The sequence below is a fragment of the Bubalus bubalis genome, chromosome X (assembly GCF_019923935.1).
Source record: "Bubalus bubalis isolate 160015118507 breed Murrah chromosome X, NDDB_SH_1, whole genome shotgun sequence".
Lineage (NCBI taxonomy): Eukaryota > Metazoa > Chordata > Mammalia > Artiodactyla > Bovidae > Bubalus > Bubalus bubalis.
The window spans coordinates 134714728-134731429 of NC_059181.1; the positions used below are offsets into that span (position 1 = coordinate 134714728).

The following is a 16702-nucleotide window of genomic DNA, read 5'->3' on the forward strand; positions in this document are numbered from 1 at the left end:
CTCTTGAAGTGTGTTATAGTTTCCCTGTTTAGGACCTAGAAATAGCATACTTTAATCTAGCAAATTGTAACAGAATCAAGTTGAAAACTTGGAAATCAAGAATTAAAAGTTACAGATGTAGAAAGTAACATTTTAGAAATGATTCTATGCCTAAGTCAAAAGATGTTTAACTATATTACGTTTCTTCAGAATTAGCCATTTTTATAACTATTGAATGGAGAGGTAGTGATCTAAACATATTACTCAAAAATTTGTATAGTGCCAATTTATTTTATAACAGCATAATTTAGGGTGATTAGATAACTATTATTTGTGAATGAAGGTTTCTATGTGCAATAAATAGTTGATTCTCTGATCCTTTGTGGAAAATGTATAAAGTTGGGAGAGTTAGCTAATTTTTTTTATGTCCTTAAATGGTTCTTACCATAACTATATTTATGAAGATATCAAGTCTGTTTTCAAAGGCTAAGTGCTATCCTATTCAGATTTTTATAATATTTGCATTTTAATTGTCACAAATGACAGTTCCATCCACTCAGGTAATTTTGGACACACAAACATGCACATGTGCACACACACACGTACATACATACAAACTCACACACACCATTTTAAAAGTGGTTGAATTGACCTGATAAACTTAAATATCATTTATTGAATCAGTGAAATATACTTTGGTATTTACTATATACCAGATGCTGTTAGATGTGCTAGTATTATTGAAGACACTGTTGTTATTGACAGCTAGTAGGGGACACATAATAAACTTATACACACATGTATATTCTATGTAAAGTGAAGATAAGCTTATGAAGAAAACTAGGATAGGGGAATTAAAAATCAGTGTGTGTTTGTAGTGGAGAGGAGTTCTATTTTTTATAGGGTGATCATAGATATCTTCTCTAACATATAGTCTACTGACCTTTGATAAAGAGCGAAGACAATTCAATGGAGAAAGGATAGCCTTTTCAATAAGAAATGGTGCTGATCATCCACATGCACAAGAAAAAAGAATTTAGAAACTGACCTATACAATTTTCAGAAACTGAACCAAAATGTATCATAGATCTAAATATTAAACACCAAACCATAAAACTTAGAGATAAAATGAGAAAATCTAGGTAATCTCGGGTTTGGCAATAAGTATTTATAGATACAACACCCGAACCATGATCTGTATAGAATAAAACTGATAATGTGAATTTCATTTAAAATGTCTACTGTGTTGAAGTTACAGTTAAGAAAATGGAAAGACAAGCCACATAGTGGAAGAAAATATTTACTGAAAGGACTTGTATCCAAAATATATAAAGAAATCTTAAAACTTAACAATAAGAAGATAAACAACCCACTTTAAAAAATGGGCAAAAATCTGAAAAACATCTCGTAAAGAAGATATACAGATACTGTCTCCTAAAGAATATATACAGAAAAGATATTCAACATCATATGCCATTGTGCTGTGCTTAGTTGCTCAGTCATGTCTGACTCTTTGTGACCCCATGGACTGGAGCCCCCCAGGTTCCAGGATTCTCCAAGAAAGAATACTGGAGTGGGTTGCCATGTCCTCCGCCAGAGGATCTTCCAAACCCAGGGATCAAACCCAGGTCTTCCACATTGCAGGTGGATTCTTTACCATCTGAGCCACCAGGGAACCCCAAGAATACTGGGGTGGGTAGCCTATCCCTTCTCCAGGGGAACTTCTCTACCCGGGAATCGAACAGGGGTCTCCTGCCATTATGTAATTTCAAATTCAGACAACGGTGGGATATCACTACATACCTATTAGAATAATCAAAATCCAAAACACTAAGATGAAATGCTGGCAAGAATGTGGAGCAGCAGGAACAGAAATGCAAAATGATATAGCTGCTTTTGGAAGGTAGTTTGGTACTTTCTTACAAAGATAAACATAATTTTACCTTACTACCCAGCAATTTTGCTCCCAGCTTTTTCCCAAATAAGCTGAAAATGTATGTCCATACAAAAACCTGCATACAAATGTTTATAGTAGCCTTATTTATAATTGTCAAAAATTTAAGCAACCAAAATATTTTCCAGTGAACGAATAAACAGATTGTGGTATTTTCATGCAATGGAATACTGTTCAGTGATAAAAAAATAAATGAGGTATCAAGGCATGAAAAACATGGAAGACTGTTAAATGCATCATCCTAAGTGAAAGCAGTGAGTCTGAAAAGTATAAAAACTGTATGATTCCAACTATATGGAATTTTGCAAAATGCAAAATTATTGAGGCAGTTAAAAGATCAGTGGTTGCAGAGGTTTGGTGTCAGAGGAGGAAGGAGGAATAGGTGGAAAACAGGGATTTTTAGGGCCATGAACTGTTCTTTATGATGTAAGAGTGGATATATCATAATACACATTTTCCAAAACCAATAGAATTGTGCAGCTCATAGTGAATCGTAATGCAAACATTTAACTTAGTTGATAATCAGTATCAGTATTGATTCATAAGTTGTAACAAGTGAATCAAATAATGCAAGATGTTAATAATATGAACAATTTGGCAGGATGGTAGTGAGGTTTAAGGATACTCCCTGTACTTTCTACTCAGTTTTTTTAAACTGTTGTAAAAGTAGTCTATTAATTTAAAAAACTTTTATTGAGCTATGAATAGAAACAAATTTCCTTAATCTGATATAGGGTGTCAAAAATTACACCAGATACCATACTTAATGATAAAATATTAAAAGCTTTCACACTGAGACTGAGAATAATAACAGTTACATTAATGATCACTATTATGATATTAGAATATTGAAAAATTTTTTCCTAAAAGTACTACTAGCCAGGGCAATAGGGAAAGAAAAAAGTATTAAGATAGTGAAGGAAAATAATAACAAATCAGTTTCCATAGACAGTATAAAGATGATTTTAAAAATCAAGAAGATCAATTAGTATTAGCCAGGATGTGAAATATTCCACATGACAGAAAGAAGGTAGAAAATCTTTTGGAAAATGCTTTGGCTTATATCAATTAAAGCTTAACATACACATATCCTATAACCCACTACTCTACTTCTATGTAATATACATGAAAGAAATACACATGAAAAAGCATATGCAAGAATGATCACAGCACCACTGTTTTAATAGGTGAAAAATGGAGAAAATTTAAATGTCCTTCTAACGGTATGAATGATAGACAACTTGTAGCATATCCATTGTAAATTCATAAAATGAAAATCTTTACATTAGGAATGGGTAGGCTGTTACAACAATCCTCAAAAATGTAAAACTGAGTGAAAGAATACAGACAGTGGTATGCATGCTGTATGATTCCATCCATGTAATACTCAAAAGCAGACAAAATTGAGATATAAAGCAGAAAGGTGAAGAGAAGAGATTTTGGTTGGGTTGGTGCTTATATAAATATGTTCATAGTGATAATTAAAAAGCTGTACCTTTTGTATTTTTAAAATATATGTCTACATTAATGTTCTATATAAATTTATAACAGAAACAATATTTATATTAATATATAATACTATAGTTTAAAGCACTTAAGAACTCTTCATAATTGTCTCCATGTAAGTTTACTTACACATACATATGAGTGTGTGTGTGTGTATATTTGAATTAACACCATATTTCCAAATTTATACCATTTTCCAGGCCTGGGTCTACAGTGTAAATCAAAGGAAGATTGTACTTTGTTATGTTCAGCACTTTACCAAGAATTGCTCAGCAATACTGCCACAACAGCAATAGAATTTGTGACATTTAATGTGGCAAAACAAAATATTCCTATCAATGTGAATCTGTAGATCTCATATATTGATTTTAAATATAGGTGCAAGCATCTGATTACATACTCCATTATATAATGTGGAAGAGTGATACTTGGTCATCTATATAATAAAAATACAGTAAAAAATTCTAGAGGTTTTTTTTTTTTTTTTGATTGTCCTAGATCTTTGTTGCTGCATGTGGGCTTTCTTTAGTTGCAGTGAACAAGGGCTACTCTTTGTTGTGGTGGGTGGCCTTCTCATTGCTGTGGCTTTTCTTGTTGTGAAGCACAGGCTCTAGAGCACATGGGCTTCAGTGGTTGTGTGTGGGCTCAGTAGTTGCACCCTCTGGGCTCTAAAGAGCTGACTCAGTAGTTGTGGCACACGGGCTTCATTTGGCTGCAGCACGTGTGATCTTGCCGGACTAGGGAACAAACCCTGTCCCCTGCATCGGCAGGCAGATTCTTAACCACGGTACCACCAGGGAAGTCCAAAGTACATTGTTTTTATTATTTTTTAAAAAAGTTTACATGAGCTGATGTAAAGTTAAAGGCAGAATAAAACATACATAGAACATAAACATGGAAAATATAAGGAAAAAAGAAGAAACCTTGAGAATTAAACCATGGAGTCCAAAGCAGGAATGAAAGAGAATAGAGGGGATGACATTTTTTTTTTTTAAAAGAAAGAATAGGAAAGAAAGATACCAAAGCTTTAAAATGGATATAAGTATTCTATTGGAAAGGACCTATTACATGCCAAGCCATATGATTTTCATGTGTGTATGTAATTCTTTCTTTCTCCCTTGTTCTAAGTGATTATATATGTGTATATGTGTGTATATACATGTGTGTGCAAATATATATCTGTATGTGTATGTGTGTGTGCATACACATGCACATACACACATGATAAATATACATATATAATCCCTTATATGAAGGAAAAATGAAAGAAGGATGAAGGGAGAAAAGGAGGTAAATTTTCAAGTTTTCCAGATTTCTCTCATTTCACGCCAGGGCAAAAACAACAATTAGATACTGTGCAAACAGGTATTAGATATTGGCTTCCCAGGTGGCACTAGTGGCAAAGAACCCTGCCTGCCAATGCAGGAGACATAAGAGATGTGGGTTCTATCCCTGGGTTGGAAAGATCCCCTGGGGGAGTGCATAGCAACCCACTTCAATATTCTTGCCTGGAGAATCCCATGGACAGAGGAGCCTGGCAGGCTACAGTCCATAGAGTTGCAGAGATTTGGACATGACTGAGTGACTAAGCACAGCACATAAAAATAGAAGGATATGGGTAGCCTTTATTTGTGAAAAATAGGTTAAGTTGAGAAGTAGGTATCAGGAAGATTTCCTTTATTTAAAGTAAACAATATTATCACCAGAATAACTAAAATCCCAGCTGTTTAAAAGTGTTTTATAGTTGTTTATTTGCTCAGCTGTGTCTGACTCTGGGACCCCATAGACTGTAATCCACCAGGCTCCTCTGTCCATGGGATTCTCAAGGCAAGAATCCTGGAGTGGTTGCCATTCCCTTCTCCAGAGGGTCTTCCTGACTGAGGACTTGAACCTGCTTCTCCTACTTGGCAGGCAGATTCTTTGCTACTGAGCCATCTGGGAAGCCCTTAAAAGTGTTTACTTATGAAGAAAAGGACTGGAGCCGGGGCATAAGACATTTAGTTTTCATTTTACAGTACCATGTTTATTTTCTTTTACCTTGCATTGTATATATAACTTTTAAGATAATAATAAGATTAAATGAAAGGGAGACAAGGTCTTTGAAAGTAAATAAATAGATAAAATCAGGATAATCTAAGCTTCTACTAACCACCCTCAAAGGGTTTCTGAGGATTTTCCTCAGCTCCTGTTATTGCAAGTACTTTTCAAGGCATTTCTTAATTATTATAGGCTTTGGAAGCATACAAATTTGAGCCTTAATCCGGAGCCTGCCACCTCCTAGCTATGTATAGCTTGAGCAAGTTCCTTCCTTGAAGTCCAGTGTTTCCCATGAGCATAATTGAGATAGTGATATTTACCTCCGGATGTTATTGAGATGAGTAATTGGGATCAAATAAACAAAGCACTTATCACAGTAGCTGACACATACATATTTTAAAGATAGTAGTAGCAGTAGTAATATATAAGGTACAAGAAAATAGAATATATCTGTGCAAACAGTACAGTTTACCTATGTAAAGGGAAATACATGGAAAGAGATGTAAAGCAAAATGTAAAAATAATAACCATGGTTATCTGTGCATAGTGGTATCATGGATGATTTTTTCTTCTTTGTACTTTTGTGTAGATTACACATTTTCTACAATGAGTGTGTTATTGTGATAAAAAAATAAGAAAAATTGAATTCTAGATATAAAATCAACAAGTTGCTGCCACTAATGTAAGTCAATAATATACATTTCTATTTTTCCATACATCTTGTTACTAGCTATTATTATTCAGCCTTACATGAAAGCCAGAATCCTCTGCTTATATTGTCTATGATTTTTGTCTGTGTTCTTCAATAATTATTTCTATCACTGTCTTTTTCTTTTTTTTTTTTTTTTTCTGGCCAAAAGAGTATATGGGACCTGCACTCTTCCAATTAACCTCTCTTCATTCTCCTCATTTCTAAATTTAAAAGCCCAGAGTATAATGTACAGTTTCTGTGAGATCCAGGACACAGCATTTACAAAATTGTGAACATGATCTAGCCTCTCCCTTACTGAATTGTGATTGAATTACCAAACTCCTTATGTGTAGGAAGAGGAGATGTAGAAGTAGATGCTGTCTTTCCCTTCTCCAGTGCCGGTTTTATTGCCTTTTTGTGACTGGAAGAGACAAGGAAATAATTGAAGACTTTTTTTTTAAATTTTATTTTATTTTTAAACTTTACATAATTGTATTAGTTTTGCCAAATATCAGAATGAAGACTTTTGATAATAGAAAATTATTTAGACTTTGAGATGGAAAGTGTGGGAGCATACTGGGAGGGAATGACAAAGTGGTAACTGCTGTTAGGAAAGTTGGATGGAAAAGAACAAAGTATGGTCAGCACTCACTGTGCTAGATCATCACTAAATCAATCTACTGTCAGATAATAGGATGTGGCAGATGGATGCAATTGACACTTATGTTTGGAGAGCTTAAATGAAAGATAGTGTGTGCAATGTCAAGGTTATTACTAACTGAAAGGTACTGATGGGCTGTTTGCCAGTTGAACGCATCAACTAGGTGAGGAAGTGGAATGGATCTAATAAATACTGGGTGATACATAGAAAAGAAATGTAAAATGTTCTGCCTTTACTTTCTTGTTTCTCTACACTTGTGTATTTCTTGGGAATTTACATGTATGGTGGAATTCGAACACTGCCTCCAGATATCTGTGTATTGATAGTACTAGATTTAGCTGCTTCTTTAGTTTGCTAATATAGTTGGTATAATGGATTCTTATGGTTTCTTCACCTATCACTTCATTGTATACATGGACTAAATCTGCTTAATTTGAATTATGTTGTTAATACAGATTATAATCCAGTTTAACATATGACAGCCAATAACATGACAACAAAATTATATGGAGAAATTTCTAAAATTTTTAAGTGTGATGTGGTGCTAATTGAGGTATTTGATCCTTTAGACCTGTGGGGGTCTTCATGATTAGGTTACCTGGGAAGCAGATTCCAAGTTGGGACTTTGGGTTCAGAGAATTACATTATACAATCTGGAACAACATGTTGAAGAGTAGAAAAAATAGGATGGGGCGGAGAGAACACTGAAGCAGTTTCAATAAAGGGCTCAGATAATCCCCTGGGGAACTCTGGGATTGATTTGACCTTTCAGAGTTGTCCTGAATTGAGAAGAGTCAAACCAGGCTTTTATACTCTTTCAGGCTTTTATACTCTTTTTATACAACCAGTCTTTGGATGTGAAAGGATCCCTGGCGCGGGAGTGACCACAGACATGGAAGCTCTTTTCAGGCTAAGGTAAGTTCTGGAAAGGAACATAGCTGAGAGCTGTTGGACACCAATGCTCAGAGCAGCTAGAATAACAAATGTTTCAGTTCTAGAGAAAGAGAGGAGGTTATGGGAAGCAAACCACAGCATCTGCTGCAAGATATGAGTACTTACATATGTTTTGCCATGTGTTTTGGGTAGTTTTCAAGGAGGTGCTTTAATTTTTTAGAAAAATTCCAGAATATTCTGCTTGATGCAGGATGTGCTTCTCATGTGGGGACAGTTACTATAAAAAATAGGCATGCCTAGAAGAGAAAACAATAGCAAATGAAGCAACTGACAAACAACTAATCTCGAGAATATACAAGCAACTCCTACAGCTCAACTCCAAAAAAATAAATGACCCAATCAAAAAATGGGCCAAAGAACTAAATAGACATTTCTCCAAAGAAGACATACAGATGGCTAACAAACACATGAAAAGATGCTCAACATCACTCATTATCAGAGAAATGCAAATCAAAACCACTATGAGGTACCATTTCACACCAGTCAGAATGGCTGCGATCCAAAAGTCTACAAATAATAAATGCTGGAGAGGGTGTGGAGAAAAGGGAACCCTCTTATGCTGTTGGTGGGAATGCAAACTAGTACAGCCACTATGGAGAACAGTGTGGAGATTCCTTAAAAAACTGGAAATAGAACTGCCTTATGATCCAGCAATCCCAGTGCTGAGCATACACACGGAGGAAACCAGAAGGGAAAGAGACACGTGTACCCCAATGTTCATCGCAGCACTGTTTATAATAGCCAGGACATGGAAGCAACCTAGATGCCCATCAGCAGATGAATGGATAAGAAAGCTATGGTACATATACACAATGGAGTATTACTCAGCCATTAAAAAGAATACATTTGAATCAGTTCTAATGAGATGGATGAAACTGGAGCCTATTATACAGAGTGAAGTAAGCCAGAAGGAAAAACACCAATACAGTATACTAACGCATATATATGGAAAATAGAAAGATGGTAACAATAACCCTGTGTACGAGACAGCAAAAGAGACACTGATGTACAGAACAGTCTTATGGACTCTGTGGGAGAGGGAGAGGGTGGGAAGATTTGGGAGAATGGCATTGAAACATGTAAAATATCATGTATGAAACGAGTTGCTAGTCCAGGTTCGATGCATGATACTGAATGCTTGGGGCTCGTGCACTGGGACGACCCAGAGGGCTGGTATAGGGAGGGAGGAGGGAGGAGGGTTCAGGATGGGGAACACATGTATACCTGTGGCAGATTCATTTTGATATTTGGCAAAACTAATACAATTATGTAAAGTTTAAAAATAAAGTAAAATTAAAAAAAAATAGGCATGCCTAGAAAGGCTACAAATATGAGTAAAAGTTTTATGAATTTTTCACACCAAACTGCAAACTTAATAATTAAATTCTTCCAAAACAAAGGTCAAGTTTTATTATAACATCGATAAGTTTGGCAATTAGGGAGAAACTCCTAAGCAGAGTCAACAAAAGTAGAATTACAGACTATAACTATTAAATTTTTCATATAATAATATACATTGTAGGAAAATATTGAAATGTATAATGTTGTCTTACTGCATAATGGACAATAGTATGTTGAATTTATTCTTGACTTCTTCCATGAAATTCTAGCTACCTATGTTCCTGATTTGTACATCTACTAGCATCTATTTTTATATTGTATGAAATAGAACACTTCATTTGATTGATTTCCGGTTATAGTGAAAAAAATGAGTATGTAATCATGTTCATTGCTGGCTTATTTATAATCATTAAAGGGGTGATAGTCATTGTACCCCTTAATTTCATAGCTATTTCTTTATTACCATGTCAAGGGTTCAATTCATTCAACAAACATTTGTGAAGATCCTATTCTAGAACTGGCATTATGTTAGCTACTGAGGCTAAAATTATGAGCAAGACAGTCACTGCTTTCAAGGGCTTCATACTAGTGTATCTGATTATTATTGTAAGCACTTTCATAGTACTTTCTGAATTGGATGGTGTGTTACACAGTGTTTTTTAAATGGCCCTCCCAGATCTCATGTTCATATGGTATCACTGCCATGATTAGATAGATTTATTTCTCTCTCCGTATGCATATAGCTAGATCTCTCTTTCTTTCTCTCTCTCTCTCTCTCCGTGTATAATCAGTTAAGATAGGGAAATTATCAGGGTGGGCACAATCTAATGACATGAGCCCTTTTAAAAACAGATGGATTTATGTGGTTGACAGCAAAATATGAGGGCAGACATTAAATACACAAGAGAAATTCGATTTGTCATTGCAAATTTGAAAATGGAAAAACAATGTGCCAAACCTATTTGACATTTTTTAGTGGTTGACTGAGTCTTCTGCCTGACAGTCAGTTAGAAAATAGGAATATCAGTCCTACAATCACAATAAACTGAACTCAGTAAATTCTTGAATGAACTCCAACATAAATTTTCCCCCAGAGCCTCCAAATTAGAGCTCATTACAGCCAAAACCTTGATTTGAAAATCCTCTGCCCAGGTTTCCCGGTGGGTCAGTAGTAAAGAACCTGCCTGTCAATGCAGGAGACACAAGAGATGTGGGTTTGATCCCTGGGTTGGGAAGATCCCCTGGAGGAGGGCATGACAACCCACTCGAGTATTCTTGCCTGGAAAGTCCCTATGGACGGAGGAGCCTGGCGGACTACAGTCCATGGGGTCACAGAGTTGGACATGACTGAGCATGCATGCATGCCCATCAAAGCAATATGAGCACTAGTAAAAACTGTCAAAATCAACATTTTCAGAACTCAGGCAATTAGCAAAAGATTTGCAACAATCTGATGAATGTTTATTCGCGATTAACAGCAGGATATCAGTAAGAAAAATGTGCTTTATTGCATTTTACCTTTCCCTATTTCTAACCCATCTCCCGTTCTATGGTAGTTTGAATAGCAACAGCCTTCTATCATAGTAAAAACCAGCAGCCTAGGAGGTACTGGAGGAATCAGTGAAATTGAAGCTCTTTTAATAGCCCATTATCAAGGAGTTGTTATAATTTGACCTAGCTGGCAGTTTCCTGGGAAATGCCTAGTCACAGGACTTGTCAATTTGACCTGATTCAAAGCTTACACAATATGAACAGTTTTATTTTTTCTTTAAATATGTTTTTCAAAAATATTCAGTGGCAATTGTATAAAATCATATCTCCCCAAGATGGAGGTAACAGTTGGGGCAAACTACAAGCTAACCAAAAAACTTAAAAGGAAAACCTAGGGAATGGGATATCCATAGAAGCCTTTGAAAAGCTCCAACATATCCCTGGAAAAATATAAGATTGTATATGCAAGGAACTATGCTTAGGGCTTTGGGCAAACCCAGAGAGTCCTGAGATGGCCTTAAAATCTCAACCTTGGCTAACTTTATGGCACTCTCCAAGCAGGAAGTAGTGGCTATGGCAGTGTTTTCAACTAGCAGTGGAAATTAACCAAATGTTGAATAGTCTGGAGAAAATTTATTCAAGAAATACAGCTTAATATACAGAAAAATAATAACTCTCAACCTTGGGAGTGGTACAGTTACATTCCAAAAGGCACACAGAGCTTATCAGCAAAGAATAAGAGGTTTATTGGTTCCAGACAATTAATGAAATATCTGTCCAGTCACTAGCTGACTATTAAGGTGTCTGAATAATGATTTTGGTGGTAATACAAGATACAAATAAAGAAATCTAGAATCAGTTCAGCAAGGTTACTAAACAGATGAATAGTAAAGTCAACAAACAGTAGCAACAACAAAACCTGAGAAGGCAAAGAATCTGATTTTCAGTGTTTCTACATTGTATTACATAAAATGTATAGTTATTAACAAAATTTACAAGGCATGTAAAAAACTGCATGACCTGTACATAAGTAATACAGCAGTCAGTAAAAACTTGCCCAAAGGAAATACAGATATTGAAATTATTACATGAAAACCTTAATTCAGCTATTTTAAATGTGTTTAAAAAGAAAACTGTCTAAATAACTACAAGTGTGCAAACAATGTCTCTTTGAATGGGCTTTCCTGGTAGCTCATATGGTAAAGAATCTGCCTGCAATGCGGGAGACTTGGGTTCCGTCCCTGTGTTGGGAAGATATAGAGAATATAAATAGAGGAATTTTTTTGTTGTTTAGTTGCTCAGTCATGTACACCTCTTTTGAGACCCCATGAACTGTAGCCTACAAGGCTCCTCTGTCCATGGGACTTCCTATGCAAGAATACCGAGTGGGTTGCCATTTCCTTCTCCAGGAGATCTTCCCAACCCAGGGATCAAACACATGTCTCCTGCAACAAAATAGAAAATATGCATTATAAAATAAAAAGCCACACAGAAATTTTGAATTTGAAAAGTATAATAACATACTCGAAATGCTAGGAAAAATAACATAATAAAGATTTCTGCATCTAAAAAAGTTACCTTTAAAAAAAGAAGGAAACTTCAAGACATCCACAGATAGATGAAAACTGAGAAAATTTGTTGTCAGGAGATGTACCCTATACATCATATATTGGGCTGAAATGAAAGGACTGCTGCTGCTGCTGCTCCTGCTAAGTTGCTTCAGTCGTGTCCGACTCTGTGCGACCCCATAGACAGCAGCCCACTAGGCTCCCCCATCCCTGGGATTCTCCAGGCAAGAACACTGGAGTGGGTTGCCATTTCCTTCTCCAATGCGTGAAAGTGAAAAGTGAAAGTGAAGTCGCTCAGTCGTGTCCAACTCCTAGCGACCCCATGGACTGCAGCCCACCAGGCCCCTCCATCCATGGGATTTTCCAGGCAAGAGTACTGGAGTGGGTTGCCATTGCCGTCTCCAGAAATGGAAAGACACTGGATAGTAAAGGGAATCCATATAAAGAAATAGAATACCAGTACAGATAATGAACTATATAGGTAAATATAAATGGCAGTAATACTTTTCCCCTCTTATTTGATATAAAGGACATACACATATAGAAAAAATTATAAATCCAGGTAATGAGAACATAAAGTATGAAAGGGTAACTTTTATGTCAGTAGTACAAAGGAGGGTGGAGGAAACAGAACTATATTGCTATATTGGGGCAAAGATTTATATAATCTTGAAATTGCAATAGTATTTATCTAAACTACGTTGTTAAAAGATATGAATTAAAATTTCAAGATAAATCACTAGAAAAATAATTCAACATGCAGTAAAATAGATGACAAAAGGTACAGTATAAAATATAAATTTAACACAAAGGCAGTGATGGAGGATGACAGGTACAAAAAAGATGTGAGACATACATAAAAATATAGGAAAAATGGCAGATACATATTACTGTATAAGTAATAACTTAAATGAAATAGATTAAACTCTTCAATTAAAGAGTGCAGATGGGCAGAATGGATAAAAGAAAAACTAACCGTAATCCAAATATATGCAAGAGACATACTTCAGATTGAAGAACACAAACAGTTTGAAAGTAAAATGGTGGACAAACTTAACATGCAGAAACTTACAATAAAAGAGCTGTGGTGTCTAACCTAATATCGAACAAAAAAATCTCTAAGACAAAGACTGGTGTAGATAGGTGTTCACTCTGTCAAGAAGATATACCAATGATAAATGTATATCCATTTAATACCAAAGTTTTAAAATACACAAAGAAGAATTAAAAGGAGAAATAAACAATTCAAAAATAATAGTTGAAGACTTCATAACCCAATTTCAATAATGTACACAACAAAGTCAAAAATCAAGGAGGAAATAGAACATTTCTAAAACATAAAGCTGTACCTAACCTCTGTTTTTCATTTCACATATAATGAGTTTAGAGTTGCTGCTCAATCCTAACAACATAAAAAATCTGAGAAGACTGAAAAATGAACTCTTCTTGGAGCCATAAGAAAGAAAAGGACACAGGGCAAACCACTGCCCCCAATAACTGAGAGACAGAAAGTCTTATTAGAGCAGATTCATCATCAGAAATTGCCACATGATCCAGTACTGGGAAGAAAAACCTGAACTATAATTGAGAATTTCTGGAGGCTCAGCATGGACAATTCTGAAAGTTAAAAAACTCCAGGAGCACTTAGTCATAGGGAAGTCCCCACAAAACTGTGAGGTTTACTTCAATTTCCCATAGTTAATATCTGAGAAAAGTCCTCTTGAGTTTCCAGCAGGGGAGAGGTAAAGAAACCATTTGAAATAGGTCCACACTCAAGAGAAACTAGTTAACCAAAGCCTATCCTGTTGGGATGCACTTCCCAGGTGGCTCAAGTGGTGAAGAATTCACCTGCCAGTGCAGGAGATGCAATAGACTCAGGTTTGATCCCTGGGTCAGGAAGATCCCCCAGAATAGGAAATGGCAACCCACTCCAGTATTATTGCTTATAAAATTCCATGGATAAAGGAACCTGATGGGCTACAGTCCATGGGGTCACAAAGAGTCTGACATGACTGACCATGCAATCTGTTGAGATATAATCAGGGCCTAACTGAACTGAGGCAAGGGAAATAGATAACTCTAGTCAATTCTAGCCTTACATTTGAAAGTGTTAGTTGTTCAGTCGTGTCTGACTCTTTGCAACCCCATGGGCTATAGCCTGCCAGGCTCCTCTGTCCATGGGATTCTCCAGGCCAGAATCCTGGAGTGGATTGCCATTCCTTCTCCAGGGGATTTTCCTGGCCCAAGGATCGAACCAGGTATCTTGCAATGCAAGCAGATTCTTAACCACTGAACCACCAGGGAAGCCTGTTGGGAGAAGGTAAATATCCAACTACAACCCATTCTCGCCATCCTGTCCTACCTAATGGAAGGAAAAAACTGAGCAACAATTGTGAAGCTCACATTTTAAAGGCATAGGCTCACTAACGACTGAGACCTAATCATAGGAACACTGAGTACATCCTTTCCTTTTACACCTTACCACCATATTACTAAAGGTCTATTTCTAGCAGTTTCTTTTACCCAGTACATTATGTCTGCTGCTGCTGCTGCTAAGTCACTTCAGTTGTGTCCGACTCTGTGTGACCCCATAGACAGCAGCCCACTAGGCTCCCCCATCCCTGGGATTCTCCAGGCAAGAACACTGGAGTGGGTTGCCATTTCCTTCTCCAATGCGTGAAAGTGAAGTCACTCAGTCTTGTCCAACCCTCAGCGACCCCATGGACTGTAGCCTTCCAGGCTCCTCCATCCATGGGATTTTCCAGGCAGGAGTACTGGAGTGGGGTGCCATTGCCTTCTCCGACATTATGTCTAGTGAGCAGGAAATAATGACAAGAAATACTGAAAGGCAAAAAACACAGTTTGAAAAGACAGTGATGGTATCAGAAATAGACATGTCTGGGATGTTCATTCCATACATTTATTTTGCAAATTGATTGCTACTGTGATATCAACACCTCCATCACATCACACAATTACCATTTCTTTTTCTTTGTGGTGAAAACATTAAAGATTTACTCTTAGCAACTATTAAGTATATGACACAGTATTCTTACAACAGTGCAGTGCTGTTCTAGATCCCTGGAACATAGTTATTTTAACTGGAAGTTTGTACTCTTTGACCAACATCAACCCATTTCCCACACTTTCAGCCCCCGATAACCACCATTCTACAATTTCTACAAGTTCAGTTTTTAGATTCCACGTATAACTGATACCATACAGTGTTTCTTTGAATCATTTCATTTAGCACATTGTCCTCGAGATCCATCCATGTTGTCACAAATGGCAGGATTTCCATCTTTCTTACAACTGGATAGTACTCCACTATGTGTATGTTTCATGTGTGAGTGTGGGGGTGCATGTGTCTATAATCACAACTTATTTATCCATTCGTCTGTTGACACTTAGTTTGTTTTAATATCTTGGCAACTGAGAATAATGTTGCAATCAACATGAGAGTGCAGTTATCTGTTCAGTATCCTATTTGCATTTCCTTTGGGTATATATACTGAAGTGGGGTTGCTGGATCATATGGTAGTTATATTTTTAAATTTTTATAAAGTCTCCATATTGTTTTCCATAGTGGCTATACCAATTACAGTCTCACTAGCAGTACATGAGGCTTCCCTTTTCTTTATATCTTCCTAGCATTTGTTACCTATTTTTAATGATAATTATTTTAATAGATGTGAGGACTTCCCTGGTGGTTCAGATGGTAAAGAATCCACCTGCAATGTGGGACACCTGCCTTTGATCTCTGGGTTGGGAAGATGCCCTGGAGAAGGTCATGGCAACCAACTCCGGTATTCTTGCTTAGAGAATCCCCATGGACAGAGGAGCCTGGCGGGCTACAGTCCATGGTGTCACAAAGAGTTGGACATGACTGAGTGCCTAAGCACATTCTAATAGATGTGAGGTCATATCTCATTGTGGTTTTGGTTTGCATTTCCCTGATAATTAGTGATGTTTAGATCTTTTTATGAACCTGTTGGCTATTTGTATATCTTCTTTGGAAAACAGTCCATTCCTCTGCCCATTTTTAAAAATCAGATTGTTTTATTGTTTTTGTTATTAAGCTGTGTGAGTTCTTTATATATTTCACACATTAACTCCTTATAAGTTACATGGTTTGCAAATATTTTCCCCCATTCCATAGGTTGCCTTTTTATTTGGTAAATTGTCCCTTTTGCTGTGCAGAAGCTTTTTAATTTTATGTTATCTCACTTGATGACTTTGGTTTCTGTTGCTTGTGCTTATGATAAAAATTTCCAAAAAATTCATTAATGAGACCAGTATCAAGGAGTTTTTCCCTGGATTTTCTTTTAGAAGTTTTATAATATCAGTTGTTACATTTAAATCTTTAATCTACTTAAAGTTTTTAATTTATGTATGTTAGAGGCCCAATTTTATTTTTCCCAGTTTTCCCAACACCAATTTTTGAAGATATTATCCCTTCCCCATTGATTGTTCTTGGACTCTTGTCACATATTAGTTTACTTTAATTGAGGGCTTTATTT

The 16702-nt window shown here is 36.3% G+C and overlaps 1 long non-coding RNA gene across 1 annotated transcript in view; it reads left to right on the forward strand.

Moving 5' to 3' along the window:
• The window catches only part of LOC123331832, a 150097-nt gene that overhangs the window by 35978 nt on the left and 97417 nt on the right, over positions 1-16702 (forward strand). The window contains exon 2 of the long non-coding RNA XR_006548625.2: positions 7650-7743. This is a non-coding gene — a long non-coding RNA (uncharacterized LOC123331832). The remainder of the gene's footprint in view (positions 1-7649; positions 7744-16702) is intronic.